The 20,647-nt window shown below is 41.7% G+C and overlaps 1 pseudogene; it reads left to right on the forward strand.

Annotated features, from left to right (window-relative positions):
• Positions 1–8,721: 8,721 nt before the first annotated feature.
• On the forward strand, positions 8,722–10,428 carry LOC137503316 (zinc finger protein 84-like; annotated as a pseudogene).
• The last annotated feature ends 10,219 nt before the right edge of the window (positions 10,429–20,647 follow it).

The raw sequence follows: 20,647 nt of genomic DNA on the forward strand, positions 1-20,647 counted from the left end.
TTACGGTGCAAGACATCAATACTGCTCTCAAAGACGTCAAACCAAGTACAGCTCCAGATTTTGACGACATTCATCCAGAATTTCGCATTCATTTAGGGAAGAATGCAAGAAGTTGGCTGGTAATTTTTTTTACCGACCTTCTACAGAACAGACAACTCCCGGCAGAATTCAAACGAACGAAAGTGATTTCCATCTTGAAACCAGGTAAGCCTGCCACTGACCCAAGCAGTTATACACCAGTTGCCCTTCTTTTTGAGAGGCTATTCCACAACAGAATCAGCGCAACTATTTTTCAGCGTATTACAGTTGATCAAGCTGGATTCAGGCCAAATCCCAGCTGCTGCGATCAAGTGTTTTCACTGACATTCCACATGGAAACAGGTTTCCAGAAACAACTCAAGACCTCAGCTGTATTCATTGATCTTACAGCAGCATTTGACGCAGTCTGGAGGGAAGGATTAATTTACAAGCTTCTCTGAATTGTACCCTGTAGGACCATCGTGCAAGTTATAAGCAATATGCTCAATGACAGAAGATTTCGAGTGTGTATGGGAAATAGTATGAGTAGAGAAAGGAAGCTCAAAAATGGATTACCCCAAGGATCGGTACTGTCTCCCCTACTGTTCAATTTGTATATCTCCGATCTCCCAGAAACATCATCACAAACATTTTGTTATGCTGATATCATAACACTAGCCACTCATCATCGAGACCTTAGTGTGACAGAAGAAGTGCTACAAAGAGACCTGATTTCACTTGAAACGTACTTCAAGGAATGGCAACTGTGTCCTAACCCTAACAAAACAGAAATGTCATGTTTTCACCTGAATAATCGCCAACGTACGTTTTTGTCACCAAGAACTTCGGCATAGTAGCTATCCCAAATATTTGGGGATTACACTTGATCGCACACTATCTTACAAACAACATCTTATGAATCTGTCCAGAAAGCTCAAAACACGTAATATTATCCTTCAGGAATTGTATGGCTCAAGTTGGAGTTCATCAGCAATGACTTCATGATCTTCTGCTTAGGGACTGGTTTTCTCGTGTGCTGAGTACTGTGCACCAGTTTGGCTGGATAGCCCATATACAAGACTAATTGATACTCAACTGAATGCAAGCTTGCGGTTAATATCTGGTACTACCCAGTCCACATCCCTTTATTGGCTCCCAATTCTGTCAGGTAAAATGCCACCTGTTTTAAAAAGATGAAATGCTACCATCCGAGAGTTCAAGAACATAGAATTGAACTCTCAACTGCCTGTTTTGGATGATATTCCTGTTCTCAAGGTAACGAGGTTCGAGTCACGACTTCCATCTTTGCTTGATGCTGTCGCATTGGCTGATGGGTATTTTCACCCTTTAGAAGAATGGAGAAGTCGCTGGAAAGTTGCCACAGACAGTTCCTTACACAACATCTTTTCTGGTGAACATCATCTACCGCGTAAGATTTGGACCACTCTGAATCGGGTGAGAACAAATCATGGACGACGCAGGGATGCCCTTTATAAGTGGAAATATATCTCATCACCAGAGTGCGACTGTGGTGCATCTCGACAGATGATCCCCATATTGTAAGTGAATGTACACGACGTTCCTACACAGGTAGCGCGAGTGACTTTTTGGAACCAACAGAGGAAGCCATACAGTGGATCACTCAACTGGACATTCTGCTATAAAACCTGTTTCTTGTCTGTGTATATTTGTAAATACTATATAATTTGTGTATATGTATCTAACTTGTTGCCCTATGCTAATAATAATAATAATAATAATAATAATAGGTAAATAACGTAGTGATATAATATTCTTTCAAAATTGTAATAATTGTCACTGACCTTACAAAGTACCACAAGTGTATGTCCTGTTTAAAAACATTTAATGCAGTAGTGTTTTTGAACTGTAGTTGTGACATTGCTAATTAATTTTTTGCTGTCACACCTTTGTTGGTTACTGTGTGAAATGATCTTTGATAATCCCTGGGAAATGATTCTATAGTCTCGGATTGGTGCTCTTAACCAAGCCCTTGTATCAGCAGGTCATGCGATGGCTAGTCGTAGCCTATGGTTTGACTTCAAACAAGATTTGTGATGGAAACTACGAATTCTGAATGGTTTATTTGATTTTGTGAGTGGTTAGAGTCTTCTCGGCTCTTATGTGATGCACTGACTTGTTCCTACTGTACTTTCACAACTAGTGGCAAGAAATATTCATGTCGGTCCTCAGAACTACCCAGTACCAGCTCACACTCTCTGTTTCTTTGTAATTCATGTGTAACAGGACACAATAGGCTATGTTAGAGAATAATCTTGTATTATGACCACCAGTAAAAATGTTGCTTATGAATCCTTTTCACACACAAAATCATATTTCTATTTTTGATGGAGTCTAAATTAGCTTTCTACTTTCTAAACGTATTTTGTGCAGAGACCAGCAAAGCGACATGCATTTTGTGTGTCTTCTTTTTTCTTGGCATATATGTCAGGGGACAGTCCATTGTCTACGTAGCTTAGTCCATTTTACATCATAGATTTTAGATGCTTATGAAGGATTCAGTGGACCGGATCTTATCTGCTACTTCCCACTTTGTTTTATATCTCACCTCAGGCGCTATTGTTTCCTCACTCTAATTTCAGCAGTCTACAAATATCGTGCCGCAACTTAAATGACTTCCTTTAAAATGTCTAAACTATTTGCCATGCCAGTTTGGTACTGAATTACATAAGAAATGATTTTAAGGTTCATAAAATTTCCTAATTGTTGACTTGTGGAAATACACGTATTTCTGAGATTACCAATTAGTGATGAGAATACCTTCCATTTCTGGAGAGACACATCGTCCTGAGCTAAATAGTGATGAGGCTTACTTCCGTTTGTGTACAGACACATGGTCCTGAACTAACCACTTAGTTATGTGGCTTCCTTCCGGCTTTAGAGCTGACCACTTTGTGCCACACCTTCATGGTCTTCATATTTATAGGCGTGATCGGAGTAAAAATAACAAACTGATTAATATGATCGTCTGCTGTCTATGACGTATGTAAGCATAAATATGAATTGCAAATTTCTATTCAGGCTAGAATACACTGACGGACTCTCCTCTTGTAGGTACTCATAGAATTTCACCGGATATTCAAACTGTCCTTCCCATTTAACACAGATATACCCATTTTTTATTTTTATTTTAGTTATAAGTTTTTCTTCACAATGCATTTATAGGAGTCTCTTAAACACGAAATCCAGAAGCGTTCAGCCATTCAAACACTATTTTGTGAAAATAAGTTTTTATAGATATCGGACATAGGCTTTAGGGGAGAAAATTTGAACATACAATAAACTAATTTGAATGTTAGGATGTGTAACATATCCTTTGCATTCAATTTTTGTAACAGAATATTCATCAGTCTGCATCTGGTGGCAGGGTCCGGTGTTGTGGTTCATTGACTCCAGTTAGTTCGGTCTCGGGCCATGTCTGCATGTAGTCTTCCAACTTTCAGGCCGTTGTGCACTTTATCAGTCTATGCTGTCTGGTTCGTCCCTAGCGCCTCTTTTCGCCGACATTCTGTGTAATACTCTGACTTTCCCAATGTATCATCCTCTACACGCAACACTTGCCCAAACCAGCGCACACGCCTTTCTCCAATTTTCTTCTGGATCGCTGCAATGCCAAAACGTTTTCTAATAACATCATTTGAAATGTGATCTAGTCTAGTTATGCCAGCCTTCCACCTAAGCAACTTCGTATCCATGATGCTTATTTGGCGTTCTACCTCTAGAGCTGGGCAGCATTCGTTGCCATATAAAACGACAGGATGGATATCGATAGGACAGATATCAGTTTGGTAGAACTTAGTTTAGAGATGGTCCTTCGTTCAAAGTTCGGAAGGGCGCCTGTTGTCATTCTCCACTTCAGTCAGGCTTTGTATATCCTTAAGTTGACTTCATCAGTAAGTCAGCCATAATCATAGATTGTGGAGCCAATATACTTAAATATCTCTACTCGTGCTATATCTTCAACGTCAACATGCATGGTTCCAACTTCTGGACGATGTAATGCAATGTATTCTGTCTTGTTCTTGTTGAGGTGCGGGGCTTATTGCGCTAGTTGATTGTTCCAGTCTTCTGTTTGACGCTGCAGGTCTAGCTTATTCTCTTCAGCCAAATGATATCATTTGCTTAGAGAAGTGTCCATGGTATTGAACTGCGCAGGTTTGTGGTAATTGTGTCCATCACAAGAATGAGCTTGATGGACTCCTACAGTTATGCGGAAGTCATCAGACGCTCCTGCGTTAGCTTGAACACAACTCATTTGTTCTTTGTAGAGCAATTATACCCTCTCAGCAAGGTGCTCTGGAATGCCATGTACTTGTAGGGCTGACTGATTAGGTCATGAATTACCCGATGGAAGGGCTTCTAAGGTTCCAGAAATTTGTCATGAAGCCTCTTATTCTTTTCACAGTGTTTCTCAAGTAACAGTCCGGCAGCATGGGTTTCTCCTATTGCGCCACAATTTTACACAAATCCAGCTTGGCTTCTTGTATGTTTGGCTAAATCGCTAATCCTTTTATCGAAGATTTGTTCTAAGTCTCTCGTTGCGAGGCTCAGAAGTATGTTCGGGCCGTGATTAGAAAAATCGCCAAGGCTTCCCTTATTTCTGAATTGATACTCCGTCGCCAGTCTGTTTTTTTGACCTTCTTTGATGATATGGTTAGCCACACTGCTGCATCCCCCCATTGACAGAAACAAAACCCTGCTGGAAGATAATCGGGACAGATGGCTTTCCCTGATTTCATTTCCTTCAGCATAGTCTGGACTTCAGTGACGTCATTTTCGTACGTTGGACCTTCAACAGCGGAGGTGATTAGGATTGGTAGATACGGAAATTCCATGATTGAAATTTAGTCAAAATAGTTCCGCCAGTGTACTCGCGCTTCCCGCCAGTCCAGTAGCAAATCGTCTTTTTCCTCATTGATGCCGTAAAAACGTTGGACTTCTGACGTTTTGCGTTGGCTCGATTGGACTAGCCGTTAAAAATTCCGCTCGAATTCGCGCATGTCATGTTTCACATATAGACCTGCCTACCGGTTTGATTTTGTTACGGCAAATACCTCCTTCATTTTACGAGTGGCAGCCTCGTAGGCATTCCAACGAGCAAGAAACTTGTGGTACAGCTGCTTCTTCAACCGTACTGCATATTTAACATCTTCATTCCTTAGCCATATGTCATGTTTAATCCTTCGTTGTCGTAGCCCTGACTTAATTGTTTCAGGAATAGAGCGAAAGGCGTCTTTCAGTTTAGTGCGGCTCACTTCAACTATGATGATTTGTGACTCTGTAACTTTTGCAACGACGTTAGTTTCCTTCTTCAGGGGCAACCATTTGATCCCAATTTGTCTATTTTCTGTGAAGTATTGGGCTCTTGGTGACTTTATCCGCAGCTTAGATGACTGGTCTTTGTTGCATCGCAAGGATTTAATAAGGGACAACTGTTATCTCTAGAACATCTTCGAGATTTCACCCTCTCACAAGGATGTAGTCAATGCGAAATGGATGGGAGCCACTGTAGTACTGAGTAGATGAATATCACTCTTTTTGAACCGTGTGTTTGCGATGATCAGTTTCTGCATAATCGCGAATTTGTTGGGCATCGTCGTTCTTTTCTCCATGTCCATGAACGCCATGGACTGTTTGTTCTTCTTTCCTCGGTCCGACACGTCCATTCAGATCAGGGGCAGCGATAAGATAGTCAGCGGTCTTCTTGTCAGGCAGTGCCCAGAACGCATCTTTGGTTTCCAAGCGCACGTCAGTTTGTGGAGCGTTGCTGTGAAAAATTGGAATTTCCTTCTTTCCCCAGTGCGGACGAGTTACATCAAGCGATTGTCAAACTTTTGCACCTCGGAGACTGAACCGTCAAATTTAGCTGATATGACAATGTCAACACCACGAGCTGTCCTTCGGTTTCTGTTGTACACCAGTTAGTAACCACACCTCTTTTCACATGACTTTTCTCCATTCCATCTTTTTTCCCGCACCTCTCAGATGCCTACAAGCCTTCTCTCAAGTGCAGTGGCTTATTCGCTACTTCATCCAGGCATAATTCAATGATGGGATACAAAATGGGGGTACTAGCATGGTTAGCCGTCACAGCCCGTGCGACGGTAACCCTAGCATACTTTTCATGCTGACTGGGCCCTGTCAATGCGCGTCCCTTCCAGGGGCTGCACTAACCTTGGCTCCGATACCATGAGAACTATTTCTGTAATGATGTAACGGTATTATTTTACGGCCGGCTTGTCTTGAAGCATTTTAGAGCTCATGACAGAAGGGAGTAACGCAGCTTCGGACATGGAGAACAGATGCCTTTTGCAGCCACTCCTCTAGAGGATAAACGCTACCCTCTTTTCTGCATTAACTTCCAGAAATTTAGTGTACATCTTCCGCCACCTGGTCCCTACTGGACGTCTCCATCTCCGCCAAAGTTGCCATTAAGACTTTGTACATGTTTGGTACGCGAGAGCTTTTATATTTTGCTCAAGTTCATCAGCAGGCCAGCGGGGAACCCGTATCCGTCACCTGGGACGCGCCACGTGTTACAGCTGGTTCGTGTAGAATATTTAACAATGCAAAATGAAACATTATTTTACTGAAAACTATTTGTGAACCTGATAAATTACTTGTCACAAGAATCACGTATTCACGTAAAGAAGAAGGGTTAGAGACGTTTGCACCTTACCTTGGCGTGATATGCCACAGAACGCATGACATACAATCCAGTGTCGTATTTTCTGCCCCCTGTTGTCTAGTGGTGTTAACATCAATATCTTGTTTGATGATCAAGAGGTTTAGTCTGTCATATATGGAATCAATGTCCCCCATTCATTTGTCCACTTATTTTCTCCAAAGAGTGCAGTAACAATACATGGTCGAGCCTCCCATTACTTTGCTTGTGAGCCAGTCATGCATTCGACTGGGCCTTGTGAATTCATTTCATACAGCATGAATTGGAAAGTACCAGTTCATGTTACGATATATTTTAGCTTGCGTGATCGATTTTCCCATGTGGCAGTTGTAAGCTTATCTCACCTTTAACCGTTCTTTCGTAGAATATGTAGAACTACTCTGTGGTGGGGAGACAGGCACAGAATTTGATGCTATACAACTATGTTATCAATCCACTAAAAATAATCGCGTTGCCCGTGACCTTTTGAAATAAATAGAATAACATTCCTTCCTTTACATAGCAGCAATATCCACTACGGTGCAATTCAACGTCTTGTCATCTCGAATTTTGGCTCAAGCCTTAAGTTTCATGCTCCTTCTATCCGTATTGTTAAAGTAATACTTGTAAGAATATTCAAGGGCACGATAGGTTGTGTTTGGTTTCAAAATCAGGATATTAGAACATTGTAATAAAACGCTGCCAACAAAGCCATATTCTGTGTTGCCTTCATAATGTCTATAACAGCAGTGTCTTGAGGAGAAAAGACAGTATCAATGCTAGGGAGAGAGTCGTCGTATACTTGTTACATTTCAGCTTTTCCACGATTTCATCAGGATTATTGGTTTCCGTATTAAATACAGCAATTAAGACGTAGATTGATGTAGTACATGGTAGTAAGTATGAACGTCCTTGTATAAACCTACCGTCCTATATATAGGTTGGCTATGTTTGATTGCACATCAAAGATACATATTTCGGAAAAGCGACACAGTGACATAATAAAATGCTATAGTGATATGATAACAATGTACAAATGCAATATGTATATTTGTGTGACAAAATAACATTCATAAAAGATTAGCCATGTTGCAACAGATCTTGCTGAATGTCGGCAAACGTTCTCAACTTTATTAATATCTACAACACAGACATTCTCTCAAACAACCTCAAGATCAAGGTCCTTTACAAAAATTATTACTTGCGTGCGACAAAGCGCAGAGTGGTTCAACAAGATCAAAACTCCAAAGCATATGCCGTTTTTTATGTAGGAGAACAGACTACGGATTTCGGTAGAATAATATGTGCTGGATTAAAGAGCTTGTATGAATATTTACCCTTTTAGGCTGGACCACTTCTCATGCTTTCTTCAAATGAGGTCTATTAACTCGTACATTTCTAAACCGTGACAAGTTTCTTGCGCGTGATATCGTGATTAAGAAAAGACGCAACGCATTCTCGTTACAAGTGAGAGCTTTTGAAATTTAACCTCAGATGATGTTTACTGTCAGGAATGTAATGTTTATGAGTAACGAGCTCTCTGCACTGGATATCAGTGATTGGAATGTCCATTAGCAAATCCCCTGTGTGAGAGTTGTATTGGAGTTGGCTGTTGAAATATTGGTCACCTGGTTTTAATTTGTCACTGTAGATCGAGACCCGAGGTGAGCTATAGAGATCATCAACCTCCGGACAGCGGATCAGCTAGTTTTAGGTGTAGTGTGCGCAGTGACGTACTGGCTGGGAAGTTGGACCTCTTGCGACAACTGAAGAGACACAAGGAAGATCGACCCTTCAAGTGCGATCACTGCGGAAAGGTGTTAGGTAGCCGAAGCAGCTTGTCGGAACACCTCAGGATCCACCCGCTCCAAGTGTGCGTATTTTCCGATAAATTCTTTACACAGATGAAAAAGCTGACAGGGGACAGGCGATTGCATACAGGTGCGATTATAAACGAATGCTCAGTATCTCATAAAATTTTTAGGAAAAGGCCGGACGTTATGCGGTCTCACACGGGTGAGAAGCGATACTGCTGCAACGTCTGTGGAAAATCCTTCAGCCGGAAAAAACTAGCAGGTCACATGGGTATTCACACAGGCGGGAAGCCGTACCATTGCAATGTCTGTAGCAAAACATTCATTCAGAAAGGCAATCTAACCAAACATATGCGGACCCATACAAGGGAGAAGCCATACAATTGCGGTGTCTGTGGTAAAACATTCATTAGGAGAGGCAATCTAAGCGAACATATCTGGACCCATACAGGCGAGAAGCTATGCAGTTGCAATGTCTGTGGCAAATCATTCATAAGGAGAGGCAAACTAGCCGAACATATGCGGACCCATAGAGGTGACAAGCCGTACAGCTGCGGTGTCTGTGGCAAATCATTCATAAAGAGAGGCAAACTAACCGTTCATATGCGGACCCATACAGGCGAGAGGCCATACTGTTGCAATGTCTGTAGCAATTCCTTCATACAAAAAGGCAATCTAACCGAACATATGCGAATCCATACAGGCGAGAAACCATTCAGTTGTAATGTCTGAGGCAAATCATTCAGATTGAAAGGCAGTCTGACCGTACATTTGCGGACCCATACAGGCGGGAAGCCATACAGGTGCAATGTCTGTAGCAAATTATTCATACAGAAAGGCAGTTTGACCAAACATATGCGGACCCATACAGGTGAGAAGCCATACAGCTGCAATATCTGTAGCAAGTCATTCATACAGAAAAGCAGTCTGACTGATCATTTGCGGACCCATACAGGTGAGAAGCCTTACAGCTGCAATGTCTGTATCAAATCATTCAGAAAGAAACGCAGTCTGACCGAACATATGCGGACCCATACAGGTGAGAAGCCATACAGCTGCAATGTCTGTAGCAAATCATTCATACAGAAAAGCAGTCTGACTGATCATATGCGGACCCATACAGGTGAGAAGCCATTCAGCTGCAATGTCTGTAGCAAATCATTCATACAGAAAGGCAGTCTGACCAAACATATGCGGACCCATACAGGTGAGAAGCCATACAGTTGCAATGTTTGTAGCAATTCATTCATACAGAAAGGCAATCTAACCAAACATATGCGGATCCATAGAGGCGAGAAAGCATACAGTTGTAATGTCTGTGGGAAATCATTCAGAAAGAAAGGCAGTCTGACCGAACATATGCGGACCCATACAGGTGAGAAGCCATACAGCTGCAATGTCTGTAGCAAATCATTCATACAGAAAAGCAGTCTGACTGATCATATGCGGACCCATACAGGTGAGAAGCCATTCAGCTGCAATGTCTGTAGCAAATCATTCATACAGAAAGGCAGTCTGACCAAACATATGCGGACCCATACAGGTGAGAAGCCATACAGTTGCAATGTTTGTAGCAATTCATTCACACAGAAAGGCAATCTAACCAAACATATGCGGATCCATAGCGGCGAGAAAGCATACAGTTGTAATGTCTGTGGGAAATCATTCAGAAAGAAAGGCAGTCTGACCGATCATATGCGGACCCATACAGGTGAGAAGCCATACAGGTGCAATGTTTGTGGCAAATCATTCATAAGGAGAAGCAAACTAATCGATCATATGCGGTCTCATACAAGCGTTAAGCCATACAGGTGCAATGTCTGTGGCAAATCATTCGTAAAGAGAGGCAGTCTGACCGATCATATGCGGACCCATACAGGCGAAAAGCCATAGACCTGCAATATCTGTGGCAAATCATTCATAAAGAAAGGCAGTCTGACGACCATATGCAGACCCATATAGGGATAAGCCAAACGGCTGCAATGTTTGTGGCAAATCATTCATCCTGAACAGCACACTAACTGTTCATATGCAGTCACACACAGACGGGAAGTCATACTGTTGCAACGTCTGTGGCAAATCATTCAGCCGGAAAGACACTCTATCTCATCATATGTGGATCCATACAGACGAGAAGCGTTACGGGTCTAATTTCTGTGGCGAATCCTTCAGCAGGGATGACAACCATGCTATTCACATGCTTTCTCACTTGCTTTGTCTGTGGCAAGTTATTCGGCAGTAAATCCGTCCATGCTATTCACGTGCGGACATACACAGATGAGAAGCAATAATGCTGCAATGTCTGTGGCAAGTAATTCAGCAGTAAATCCGTCCAAATAAGTCACAGTCGGACACACACAGATGAGAAGGCATACTCCTGCAACGTCTGTGGGATTTCCTTCAGCCAGGAAGTCTATCTATACAGGTCAGATGCGTACCCTCACAGGCGATATACCACACTGCTGCAATGTGTTCGGCAAATCATTCATCCAGAAACGCGAGTTAGGAGATCACATGCGGACACACTTAGGCGAGAAGCCATATTGCTGCAATATCTGTGGCATATTCTTCGGCATCAAATTCAGCCTAGTAGTTCATATGCTGACTGGCACAGGCAACAAGCCATTCTCATGCAATGTTTGAATCAGGGAATTCAGCAGGAGATCCCACCTAGCACGTCGTATGCGGACTCACAGGGGTGTAAGGCGCACTGCCGCAATAGCTGTTGCAAATCCCTCATCCAGAAAAGCGACCTACCAGTTCACACAGGCCAGGAGCTATACTGGTGTTATGCCTGTGACAAATATACAGCCAAGAAGGTCCCTTTAACATTTCAGATCAGAACACACACGAGTGCTCTGTTGTGCGATAAAACGTTAAGAGAATCATGTAAGTTAACCACGCACATGTAAACCACACTGGAGAGATGCCGCACTCCACCGTGTTTCTTGGCAAATCGTTCGCACGCAGCACCACGCTGTCGGTTCACACGGGCGATACGGCGCACGAGCGTTACATCACGTCGTGATTAAGCCGCACGTGATTTAATAATAATGTTATTTTGCATAACGTCCCACTAACTACTACACAAGTGTCCGGAGTTCCACAAGACCTCCAATTCCGGAGATGTAGCAAGGCACATGCGATCGCACACAGCAGAGAAGTAGTAAGCTCTTCAGCTAGAACGGCACCTTTTCTGTAGACCTCATAACATCCTTTTGTGCCATTTTCTCTGAGAGAAAATCTTCAGGTAACATAATGCTAGGTCCGTGTACGAAAAGAGCAAAGGTCATTTCATGAATTATCTCCTTATCAACCACAGACATATACAACCGCTTGTTCTCAACCAAGGACGACCCTTTTTATGTTTTCGGACCAAAGTAGAAGTGTGCTCATCAACAATCGTTTGAGAGCCGTCCAGTGCGAGGATGAGAATTAATTCGGATGAACACAGAAGAATCCTATGACAAAGAAAACTGGTAAAAGACTAGAAGCGCATGAAAGAAGTATTCAGACTTATGAATAAACAATTCAAGGGAATTAGCAGGTGCCGAATCAAGTCATAATACGACGCAATTGAAGAAATTGTTGCTGAAACCTGAGCACATCTGTGCTCCCGTTTCCTGCATGTCGTGTATTCTTTTAATTATGAGTAGACCAGTAGCTCAAAACTGTACATGCTCCCTCGGCACTTGTACGATAATATTGTGTCTGTTAGCCGGTTCTGAATGCAAATTGAAAGTTCTACTTCAGTGCCCATAGCTATTCATGAATGTCACGTAATTCTCGAGGGGCGTCTTTAAGTAGGGACTCGTATGTTGACAGCTGCAGTATACTTTTCTCCATTTTAGTTTACCTGGGGGCAGTTAATTGGCCTCTCTCTTTTCTCTAACGGGGCCACAAGGAAGTTACTAAATATCTCTTATATCTCAACGTTGCAAGTGTTGAAGAGACATAGTGAGTAATGAACCCTTTTCGTCCTGTCAAACTGGTGTTTGCCTGTTCCAGGTCTTCAGCATGAATTGTTAACTCTTGTGTCTCAGGGGGTGTTAATGGCTCTTCGTCACTTCCAGACATGACTATTGGGGTATCAAGGAAGGCCTACATAAAATAAAAGCCTTCATCATCTAACTATTTTATTCAGTAAAAGACAATGAAATATGATGGCGGGTGTGTATACAAATATGGCCATAAACAGTGTTCTGCGGTCAGTGATATTAATATAACGCTGCGGCTGCACGATTTCGAGTTGAAATTAATATCCACCACAAAAAAGTCTGAAGGGCTATTCACAGAAAACCAGTTTATGGTTAACTAGAAAACAACATGACATTCAATCTGCTCAGCTCCATAAACAACTGTGCGTTATGCATCCGATTTCTCGATCGTCTAAATATCAGGAAGTGTTTTCGATACCTTTTTAATTTAGGCCACCCACTGACTGTCCATCAGCATAGGACGAGACACCTGGACCCTCAATGGAATCTGAGAAACGTCGAAATGTACATCACTGAGCTATAATGTTCACCCACTATATTAATGTTTAAGGTTGAGGACCAAAGTGACCTCTCGTTGAAGTTAATTGAATGTGCGTGATGACCACAGTGACCCTCCAAAACAAGTGGACTTCAAGTGCCAGTGAATAATAGCGTAAAATTATACAACATAAAATAGTGTTATTTGTATTAACTGCATGATGTTTCATGAACCGAAACAACAGGTTGAAGTCAGTGATTGGAATAAATTCATGAAAACCTGTGAAAAGAAATTCTGTTAACATTTAGTTATAACCTTCAGTCAAACCCCAAAATAAACTCGACTCATGTGTAACCCTTACATATTTTAGCTCACGGAGTTCAACTGCATCGACGTATAGTCCTGCTAAAATATAAACACACAAAAAATTACACCTCCTTTATGAACAACATGGCAAAAAATCATGGGTATCGCATGGACTAATGGCATGGTGCTACTACATCCTATGGAATACTATGTGGTACTGACTCTTTGTGTCAAACAAGAATACTCACCTGTCATCTAGGAGCAGTTGGCTAGCTACGTAATTTCACGATCCTAGCATGGGCGAGCAATCCCAAGAATCCCTTCCATGCACTTCAACCGCCATTCTGCTTTCCACTGAAGGAGACGCGATCGGCAGTCCTTAACACCTAGCTGCACTATGAATATATCAAGAAAAGGAAATCTTAATATCTAAGGACAACCTTCTGACACCAAAGTAATTATTTAAACGCTCAGTGGCAATACGAACTATGACTGTGTTATGGAAACATCGAAACTAGAATACATAGTCAAGTGTTCGGGAATGTTACTGAGAATCCACTCTTGTCATTTGCCTATGCAGTAGAATTGAAATTCAAATTACTCCCCATTTATTGTAACATCAATAATGTTGTAACACGGGCCTCTATTTCCTAAGAGGTTCCGCCTCATATAAATGTGAACACCTGTTATCTCGTCAAACAGGTTTATACCTGCCGCTCTCCACTGGCTTACACAAGTGAGCAAACAGATCTCGCCACGGATGGCCTTTTACTACAGCACAAATCTTCGTCCAAATCCTTGTATTATCACAATATATCGGTCAACATTATTGCCATTACGAATTATTTCAAGTCTAATGGGATCTGTAGAATTTGATATGCATTTCACTGGTACTAATGGAGTAATTGGATGAACAAAGAATCCCGCTGGATATACGAACCTGTTCTGTATTCAAACCATGGACCTTACCATATTTCAAAACACTCTGTCCTGATTTTTTCCCTCGAGCATTTTTACAAAGAAAACTCGGCATTATCTACACCATTACCTCTGGAGTATCTACTAGGAGCATGTCTCACAAACTGAGTCGCATGGTTTCATAACTACATGGACAAATAGAACTTATCTACCACCGACAGTTATTGACAGTTACTAAGTTTCTCACTTCACTTGAAAATACAATAGTCCAGACGCATATGACACTGACTTCAACATAGACCCCAAACCTCAATACACCGAACCCCGAGCTATCACCTCCTGACAAATTTATCGCAGACTGACACTTCACAAAAAAGCATACCACATGGATGGTCACTATTACTCATTCCATTACTTATTATTATTATTATTATTATTATTATTATTATTATTATTATTATTATTATTATTATTATTTCAAAATATTTTGCCCCACTAAGGAGCGCGATTGTACTTATTTTGCAGATGGTTGTGCTTTCTTCTCCTGCCAGAGTTTCTTCCCTCTTTGTTCTTTATCATCTGTTCTTCTTTCTGTGTAACTGTGTACTCATCTTGGGTTCTCAGCAAAATGATGTTTGTTCACCAACGTTCTAAAGCTAGGCGTGTCCCATATAATTTCATCTGGTATGTTGATTTCTTGAAGGTCCTTTTCAATTACGATTATCCAGTTATTCCGACTTTTAGCGAGGAGGCATTATTAAATTTTTAGTGAGTCTTTCATCACCTATTCTTTCAATATGGCAATCAAACTTCAATCACCTTTTCCAAAGATTGTATCTGATATTTTCTCAATATATTGATATAATTCCGGAGACCTCCTATTCATCCACACTCCTATGCATACTGGGCCATGGTTTCCCTGAGGACTTCCCAATCTTGTTTTTCGATCATTTTAGATAATGATCTTTCTCGACTGATCAAGGTTTCTGACGTGTGTAATGTTTGAGGCCTAATTACGGTGTTATAATGCTTTAATATAGCGTTGCTTGATACTGATATTTTGTCGTACTTCTCCATGTGATGCTATGGCCTACTTGTAATACAGAAATCTCTCTCTGTTTTCCTCATGATTGAATGCAGATTGTTGGATGATTTCCCCGAGTATTTGAAATTATTTACCTGAGTAATTTTGCGAAACTGAGTTACCAGATTTTGTTTGTGTAATTATCGAGTAGATCCTCCCATGTATTGGGTTTTCTTATATGAGTTTTAGATTCGTTTTAGATGCAATGGCACGAAGTTTTCCATGGACTGAATTCGTTCCTGCCTATTGTTGGATAAAATAATGAGACCTTTTGTGAAGGCCGAACATTTGATATGAATTCTATGATTAACTAGCTTCACGGAAAGTGTCTTGAGGCAACCTCAGATGCTAAATATCTTAGTTATACCGCTGAGATAGATTAAAATCGAACTCTCCCCTGCCTTCAACTTATTAGCGTTATGAAGTCAATTATTGTTATTAGAATGAGATAATATTCGTAAATATTATTTGTTTTAGTGATGTAGCCACACGCCAAATAAATAAATAAATAAATAAATATTGTAATTACTGACATGTACAAATTAGAAGTTGACCAGAACTTTCCAATTTGCATACACAACTGATTCTACGTCTGTGGACATAAAATCTCACAAATTAACATACTTAAAATTCCTCTCAATTTCACTGCTATACTGCAAACATGTTTCTCATTACGTCTGAACAAATTTTATGAGAAATGCACTCAATCTAACGTCCCATCCTTAAAAAATATGAATAAATGTCGGTTATAACACAGTGACACTTCTACCATACGCAAGCATCGTAAATTTCTACTTGTATCTTTTCAGCACAAAAATTAATAGCTGAAACTGTGATAAACTTCCACTAAAATATTACAAGGTCAAATCAGACCTACACATAGCAAAATACACCATGCTACGGTGTAGAAGTTACTACAAAAATAATTTCGTGTGGCTATTTCTAGCCGAGTGCAGCCCTTGTAAGGCAGACCCTCCGATGAGTGTGGGCGGCATCTGCCACGTGTAGGGAACTGCGTGTTATTGTGTTATGGGTGGTGTGTGAGATGCAGGGATATTTGGGACAGCACAGACACCCAGACCCCGGGCCATTGGAATTAACCAATGAAGGTTAAAATCCCCGACCCGGCCGGGAATCGAACCCGGGGCCCTCTGAACCGAAGGCCAGTACGCTGACCATTCAGCCAACGAGTCGGACTGTAGAATTTACTGAAATACCCAGACTATATTTAACTCTTATCAGCTCCCATTTTCTGCTCAACTTCGTCCTCTGTATGTACAGGTTTACTGGTTTATGTTACGCAAGTTTTCATAATAATATTTTGCACTTTGATTATTTTATTTCTATTATTCACTTAATTTTAAGAATCTGAAAGACAACGCAAAATATATAGCCTTGCAATTTACTGGACACTCTAATAATATGCATTCAGGAAAGTCGCCGAGACTAGAATCTTCGCCGTCCAAAAATCAAGGTCATGCGTTTAGTGGTTGAACACCCTCAGTGCTATCCAACATCCAGATCATCTCCCGTGATGACATTCAGACTCTCACAGTAGAGCTCAATCAATAAGCCACCAGGTACTGTATTTAGATTTGTGGAGCCTTCCAGCATCAACATGTGAATTTTGTGGTTGGTGACATCAAGAGTCATAATACAACATAGAGCTATCCAGGTACCGAAGAAAGAGGAGAAGCTGGCGTAGAATGGACAAATTCGTGCGATCTATTTCTACAACATGATAACAAACTTCCAGTATCATTCAACACTGCGAGATGGAGGATGGATATTATCCAGATATTAAATTACAGTATCTGCGTAAGCAAACACATATCTCGGTTTTCAGCGAAATCAGTGGGGCAAACAATCCCTCATCGTCCTGTTATATGCCAGATATATGCTGCAATCTGACCGCAGACAGTTCCTTTTCATACATACATCTTCATTACAGACTTTTATGCCTTTCATCGTTCAGTCTGCGACTCTCTGTGAATTTACAAAACGCCACCGCAAAATTCTGTTTGCAACTAGTTCTTTGGCCTCGTCTTAGTTCAATACATCTTACCTTTAAATCGTTAGAATCTGAGTTCCTTTTCGAAGATGATGTCATTTTAAGAAGGCTGATTGGGGGAAATGTAATATTTCACTGCACGAGAACATTCTGAATATGGAACATTTTCCTTAATGTGATGATTATGTAAATATCGTGAAATTTTTCTCGTATCTCAATTCGCTGACGGTGAACACTATATACAAAAACTAATGAAATATTGAGAAACTATCGTGATCTCTTTGACAACGATCATTTGAGATCCGATACCGTCCAAGCTGGGAAAGATTTCTTAAAAGCGATATCTAATAACAGGTGCGATGGGGACGCTGATCTAAGGAAGGATAGCCAGAAAGGCTGGAGGTTTCTTAAACGTCTGAGTTGTAACCAACCAGTTACAGAGGGTCATGCGAATGTTACAGCTAAACAGATTGCCCACCAGTTCGTGGAAAATGGTAAACCTCACCAACAGACTTCAAAATGTTGCGGTCAGAAGAATTAGAGTCTAGTCATCTTATGCGGCTTTTCTGTATGGCAGCCATTGGCAGTTGTAAGAGCGGTAAGGGAGTGGGGATACACGACATCAAGTAACAGCAGATTATCCACGAACCTACTACGCTGCCGTAGCATGGGGAGAGGTGTTACTCCCACGTGCTGCGTCCCAGGTGGCGTGTAGGGGGTTCTTACCTGGCTTTCCAGTCGACGTGAGCGAAATAATATAGCTCTCGCCGACCAAACACACAGATCTCTGTGCGTGGAGGACGAGACCAAGGGATGCTGAATTTTGAACCAAATTACTTGTGCTTAGTTCCACTATCCTTGAGATTAGTACCACAAACTGAGGAATACCATGGGTCTGTTAGAGGATCACTGTGTATTTATAGTACCCATCACTTTGACGGAGGCTAACCCTTTGCCTAGATAAAAAAGCTAACGTCGCTCGGGTGTTTCAGAATCTGGTTGTGGAAACATGGGTGTGCGTTCCGAGGAACACCACGGGATAGTACGAGTCCCAGAGATTTGTACAACTATATGACGAACACCATGGGTTGCGTTCCAAGGAACATCTGAAGTCTAGGATTTATCTGTCATTAGTACCCACTATGTGAGGAAAACAACGGGATGGTATGGGTCCCTCAGATTTGCACAACTATGTGACGAACACCATGGGATTGCGTTCCGAGGAACAGCACGGGTCTGATATTTTCCTGACATTCGGACCCACTATGTGGGGAAGACCACGGGATAGAACGGGTCCCTGAGACTTCTGAAACTATGTGACGAACAGCATGGGTCTGGGATGTACCTGTGATAAGTACGCACTGTCAGGAACACCACAGTACAGTACGGCTCCCTGTGATTAGTTCTCACTCTGTGAGGAACACCATGGGATAGGACGGGTCCCTGTGATTAGTTCCCACTCTGTGAGGAACACCACGGGATAGTACGGGTCCCTGACATTTGTACAACTATGTGACGAACACCATGGGCTCGCGTTCTCAGGATCACCACTGGTCTGTGTTTTACTTGTCATTAGTACGCACTATATGAGGAACACCAGTACAGGTCTCTGTGATTAGTACCAATATGTGATGAACACCATGGGATAGTACGGGTCCCTCTGATTAGTAACACAATGTGAGGAATACCATGGGATGGTACGGGTCCCCGTAATTAGTTCGCACTCTGTGATGAACATTACGGGATACTACGGATCCCTGTGAATAGTAAAAATGTGTGAGGAGCACCACGGTATAATACGGCTCCCTATTATTATTACCGCTATGTGAGGAACACCAGGGTATAGTAGAGGTCCCTGTGATCAGTACCACAATGAGAGTAACACCACGGGATAGTACGGGTCCCTGATATTTGAACAACTATGTGAGGAAGACCATGTGCTTCGTTCCGAGGAGCACCGCTGTATAGTACGTGTCCCTGTGATTAGTACCACTATGTGATAAACACAATGGGTTTGTGTTCCGAGGAACACCACGGGTCTGGGGTTTACCTGTCATTCGTACAACAATCTGAACAACACCACGGATAGTACTGTTCCCTGAGATTTGTACAACTGTGTGAGGAACATTTTGGGTTTGCCTCCGAGGAACACTAGGGGCCTGGGTTTTACTTCTCATTAATGCCCATTATGTGAGGAACACCACGTGTGTGGGTTTTACCTCTCATTAGTACGACTGTGTGAGGAACACCGCGCGGGATAATACGGGTCCTGGTGATTAGTACCAACTATGTGGGTAACACCTCGGTAGAGTACGGGTCACTGTGATTACTATTCATTATGTCAAGGAATACCGCGGGGTAGAACGGGTCCCTGTGAATAGTACCCACTATGTGGGGAACACCGTGGGTTTTTAGTTGCGTATGGGTTGCGCCCTTTTGTGTGGAACACCGAATGTTTACGTTATTTTTTAGAAATACCGTGGTTCTTCTTTACTAGCGATAGGTACCCTTATGAGGGGCAATTCACCTAGAGTTTCGATCTCCTTAGACAAAAAGCATCATCGATTCAAGGATGTTCTTTGGAAGCAGCTCCTTGGTCAGTATATGCCATTGTTATAAGTTAGCTTCTGGATAAGTGCGCCATTTCGAACCGGTTCCGCTGATTGTTTTAAGTTCATAATAATTGTTCGTCGTCGTGTTTATAATTGTATTCGTAGGATTGATTATTGGAATTCTTCTTAATGTTTAATATTTGAATTGGATCCGCTGATTATCTTGCTTTCGTCCATTCATTATTCACAATCAAGATATGAATTCTGGTCAGAGGTTGAATATTTGGACTTTTAAATTGTTTTTACATTTCGTATCATTAGGGGCCAAGGAGCTAGATGCTAGGCCTCTTTAAACAATAATCTTCATCACATCACGAAGATATGGAGTATACTTGGCTAATTGTTACTCACGTTGCAGTTCCGTCATGAGGAAGGTAATCACTATACAGCTCAGGAGATTTCTGGGTGTGGCCGTTGTATGTTGAGTGCAGATTGAAGTATGTACACATGGCCGAGTAGAAAACAGTACTCCCTCTGTTATACATAACGGAAAGGCGAGGTAAGCTGAGCCACAGTTTGTAGGAACACGTCATTCCACTCGACGGCCACAAGCGGTACCAGATTCCCACTTTCACGTCAGTTTCATTTTGCTACATCTTCAGAGCTACACCAACAAAGTGTTTTATGTTTCCTTTCAGAGAAATTTCTTGCCGCTTCGGGTTGCTCTTCCATTTACTGGATGCCACACCTTCAGTACACCACTGA

The sequence above is a fragment of the Anabrus simplex genome, chromosome X, assembly GCF_040414725.1.
Source record: "Anabrus simplex isolate iqAnaSimp1 chromosome X, ASM4041472v1, whole genome shotgun sequence".
In the NCBI taxonomy this organism is placed as follows: Eukaryota; Metazoa; Arthropoda; class Insecta; order Orthoptera; family Tettigoniidae; genus Anabrus; species Anabrus simplex.